At 43.1% G+C, this 5,000-nt stretch overlaps 1 protein-coding gene across 1 annotated transcript in view; it reads left to right on the plus strand.

The window, feature by feature from the left end:
• Window positions 1-5,000, plus strand: part of LOC123511883 (annexin A5-like) — a 34,167-nt gene that overhangs the window by 3,372 nt on the left and 25,795 nt on the right. The gene's annotated exons all lie outside the window — the stretch shown is intronic.

Here is a 5,000-nt window from a genome sequence, read left to right on the forward strand (position 1 = left end):
ATCCACGTGCCCACAAACCAGACAGTCTGCAAGTACAGTAGATCACTCACTCATCAGTTTATCCTGCCATCGGACTGGTCGATAAATAGATACCTAGGAAAACCTGGCTGGGTAAAGGTAGACTGTGAAAAACAGGGAATCTGAAACATAAGAACATAAGAACATAAGAAAAGGAAAGCTGTAAGAGGCCACAAGGCTTACACGTGACAGTCCCTGTATGAACAAAAAGAGCTCCCTATTGGAAGCTTTAAGAGACATCAAGGGCTACACGTGGCACTCCTACATGAACAAAGCTACCTAATTGCAACTATCATCCTCATACATAAATTTATCTAATCTTCTTTTAAAGCTCCTAGTGCCTCCGTATTTATCGTGTACCTATTGACTCAACACTAACAACATGACCACTAATCTACCTATCATTGTGTCGTCTGCAAATTTACTAATATCACTACTTAATTCCACTATCCATGGCATTATGTATAATAGAAATAACAATGGGCCTAAAACTGAACCCTGTGTCACCCCACTATTTACTTTACCCCACTCAGAATTAGATCCGTCAATTACTACCCTCTGTCCCTATCGCCTAACCACGCTTTAATCCAGCCTAACATTTAATTTTTACCCTCTATCCCGTGCGCCCTAACCTTCCTCAAAGGCTTTACTGAAATCTAAGTATATGATGTCGTATTATCATCTATATCTGCTGCCTCATAAACTTTACTATAAAAACTCAACAAGTTTGTAAGGGACGATTTTCCCTTCGTAAAACCTTCTTGTGAATGGTTTATCAAACCATGTTTGTCTAGGTGCTTCCAAATATTTTTCGCTATAATTGAAGTTAAGCTGACAGGTCTGTAATGAGACGTTAGTTTTATCTCCTTTCTTAAATATGGGTAAGACATTAGTCTCCATATTGTCAATACCTCACCTGACTCTATTGACATCTTAAAAAGCACTGCTAAATACGGCTGGGCGGGATCCGAGTACTGGATCCGGATCCACCGGATCCGACAAGGCAGGAGGGATTCGATTATCAGCCTCTGGTACTCGAATCCACTGACGATTACTTGCTGGCTGAGGCGAATCCTGACGAATCCGGTACTTAGATCCAATTACAATTACTTTCCTGGCAGAGGTGAATCCTGATGGATCTGGCGATCATTCACTATTGTTTTTCGCTTTTTGGGCTTCATGATTTAATTATTGGTAGCAGAATTGGCTAGATATAATATCTATATAAATTAGTCAGCGAGAGACATTTAGAATATGAATTTAGTGTTGCCATTCATGCCTCAATTTCTCCAAAGGCTGATTGGCTGATACGCTGTGACGTCAGAACGTACCATATAAATAGTCCCGCGTAGGAGGTGGAGTTTCAGTTGCAGCCTTGACACCACAGAGACAGGAAGAAAGCGACAGTCGTCTTCATAGCCATATGGCCATAGAATTATGTAATTGTGCAGAGTGAAATAAATTCTAATAAATCTAACATCCTTCCTCTATAAAACTACATGTTAATTGTTTTCCAGAAATTATTAGTCTCGTCAGTAGCCTATCAAAGGTAGGGATTCGTCTGAAGGCAAGTACTCGGATCCCGCTGTGGGACTCGAGTACCACCGAGTCTAAACGATTACCGCGCGGGGAGACGAATCCAAGCAGCGAGACGATTACCACGCGGGGAGACGAATCCAAGCAGCGAGACGAGTACCGCGCTGCTTGGATTCGTCAGAGGGCAGCCAGTCGGATCCGGCTCTCAGGCAAATCCAGCGCCGCGCCTCCCAGTGCTCAAGTACTCGGATCCGAATTCGGATTCCACGGATCCGCCAGACCAAGTAATCGGATTCGTGAGTACATAAAAAGTCGGATCCTGCCCAGCTCTACCCTCTTCCTCTTTCTCCTCCTCCTCTTTAATATTATCACCTAACACTTGCGAGCGTACAGCGCGAGCGAAGAGCAGAGAGCAGGACCGGAGAACCCGAGCGGGAGTGGAGAGAGTAAGCGCAAGTGGACAGAGGGAGTGCAAGCGAAGGTGCAAGTGGAGAATGAAAGAATGAGCGTGAGCGGAAGAGCGGACTATGATTTTGAACCATCCACTCTCAGCTCCTCCGCTCTCATCTCTAATTTATGGCGCCTGGGGTCACCCGCTCGAGATTTGGAAATCCACTTGGAGAGGATAAGATATCACCTAACACTTGCGAGCGTAGAGCGCGAGCGAAGAGCAGAAAGCGCGACCGGAGAGCCCGAGCGGGAGTGGAGAGAGTAAGCGCAAGTGGACAGAGGGAGTGCAAGCGAAGGTGCTAGTGGAGAATGAAAGAATGAGCGCGAGCGGAAGAGCGAACTATGATTTTAAACCATCCACTCTCAGCTCCTCCGTTCTCATCTCTAATTTATGGCGCCTGGGGTCCCCCGCTCGAGATTTGGAAATTCACTTGGAGAGGATAAGCGGAGGAACGGATATAAGAGTGCTGTTGCCCACCTCTGGATTCCGACAAATAGGGATGAGGCAGTTGCGGTGATGGAGGTTGATGGCCAGCTAGGTAACAGTGACCACAATGAAATACGGTAAAAAATAAAATGGCATGAAGTTTTTAGAAACAAGAGCACTAAGAAAGTACCTGATTTCAGGAACACTAATTTTGAATGATTAAGGAGGCATTTACAGGGAGTCAATTGCCAAGAAGCAGAGAGGGAAGGTAAGGTAAAGCCCTGAATGCAGGTGAGAGAAGGATGGCAGGGTCAGAAAGGTGGGGTGAGGTGTGAAGTCGAAGAATGGGAGAGTCAGAGAGGTGAGGTGGTGGGATCTAGATCAGGTCAGGCCGAGAGGGGCGACATGAGGTTGGCAGGATCAGGGAGGTAAATGTTAGTGAGAAGTATAGCTACTTTCTTGATGGATTACATAAAGGCCAAATAGTTTACATTCCATATAAAACAATAAAATCACAAAGGAACGACCCTAAGTAGATGACAGATTAATTAAATTCCTACATAGGACAGAAGAGGAATACATATAAGAGATTATATATATATATATATATATATATATATATATATATATATATATATATATATATATATATATATATATATATATATATCACAACAGTTATTCATTAGCTAAATATCACAACTAATAATTCTTTGGAATGATATCACAAACTGTAATTCCTTAGATAAATATCACGTATAGTAATTCTTTGGAATAACATCACAAACAATAATTTCTTAGATAAATAACACAAATAATACTTCTTTGGAATATTATCACAAATAGTAATTCCTTAGAAATAAATGATTTCATATCATAAATTAAATATCAAAGCTCTCCGGACCCAACACAGACAGTTGATCACAGAAGCAAAACACAGTTTTTACGCTTTTCACTTTATTAGTTAAATTATAATAATACCGTACACGCCATGCGGTCACATACACACACACAGGCACACACTAAATGTTCCTAGGATAACTAAGGAAAAAGACTTACCAACACTCTGTGGTACAATACGCTGCCACGCGTGAGCTCGTGAACACTAAACACTACCTCGTACAAAGGCAGCGTCCACCCACGTGGAACCCTGGGCCTCCAGGAACACTCCGCCGCGTGGAGACAAAGGCACGAACGCACAACACAACTGTTTCTAGAAAGCTCCTCTTCTCAGCTCTAAACAGCTGGGTAACCACCTGTAAACACCAATCTCTGTCTTTGCACCATAGCCTGAAAGAAATGATATAGCTTGTGGCTCCCAGACACTGCCTTAACACACACAAAAGCCTGGAAGAGATGATGCACGTGGCTCGGCGCGGCCTCCAGCACGTCGAAGCACAGAGTTAATATAATCCGTCTTTTTCTGGGAAATTCGTATTTCCTCCGCTTCTGCACATTGCTCGACAAATCGTATCCATCTTAAGAGGCTGTTTCCCTTTGATAAGATGATTGAATCGTAGCCGTGTGCAATATACGGAGGAAAATACCGACCTTGTGAGCAACGCACCCACCTCTCACCGCATCACCCACTAGACTCCCTGCGCGAGGGTCACTGCAGACCAGGGCTGTCAGCGAGGTCACGCTCTCTAGCTTGACCCCATCTGCTAATTTAACAATAGGTTTTCCTTTAATTCTTCTTTTTCCACTTTCTAACACCTTCCTAACTCTACATAGACATGTCTACACACCGAGAGCGCCTACAGATATGCGTAACTCGATGATGTGCACACGAAAGAAAATTTGAATATCGCACTGAGGTTGAGGTTGGTAACCCTTGCGCCGCTATCTTGTTTCTCGCCAATTTCCAATCGGCTGTTTCTCATTCTTACAGCCTTATAATGACTAGCCATTTTCTCAGTACTCTCATATTGTAGACAATATGTAATTACATATTTCTGTACTATCAACTGGAAGAATAACTCGTTCTGCTTCCAGAACTAGCTTCTCCAAGTGATTTGTATTCCTCCGCGATTCTTCCGCCTCAAAGACAGGCGAATATAGCCTTGCACGAGGCGTCACCTGCTGGCCCTTTTCTGAGAATTTATTCGCTTACATGGGCTTACCATGACAGTTGTCTTAGAATGAGAGGCTCCCAGGCCTTCAATTTTGCTGTCCTCCATGACCTAGAGCAACTGGTGTAACACCCTGATCGTATCTCTGACTGTCTTGTAAAGACGCCCAACGTTCTTGATCTTTTCCTCACCTTTAATCCTCCTGCTTATGCTATTACTCTATCATGGAATTCTCCAATCACAATCTCATTTCTGTTTCTTACTCTATTCTGAGTATTGTAGTTGGATCCCAAGCCCCAGGAAGAGAAAAATCTAGTTAAATAGCATGAAGGTGCTTTCCAGAAAAAAATGGAGCTTTTCAAGAATGATATTCAGAGCCAACTTTTCCATTTTCCTAGACTTTTGGAGCAACGTAAAGATGAAACAGGTACTAAACATGTCCACTTTATTGAGAAGCTGATCAATAACTTCAAGGTACGCTTTGATGACTTTGTTCT

Source organism: Portunus trituberculatus, chromosome 32 (genome assembly GCF_017591435.1).
Source record: "Portunus trituberculatus isolate SZX2019 chromosome 32, ASM1759143v1, whole genome shotgun sequence".
NCBI classification, from domain to species: domain Eukaryota; kingdom Metazoa; phylum Arthropoda; class Malacostraca; order Decapoda; family Portunidae; genus Portunus; species Portunus trituberculatus.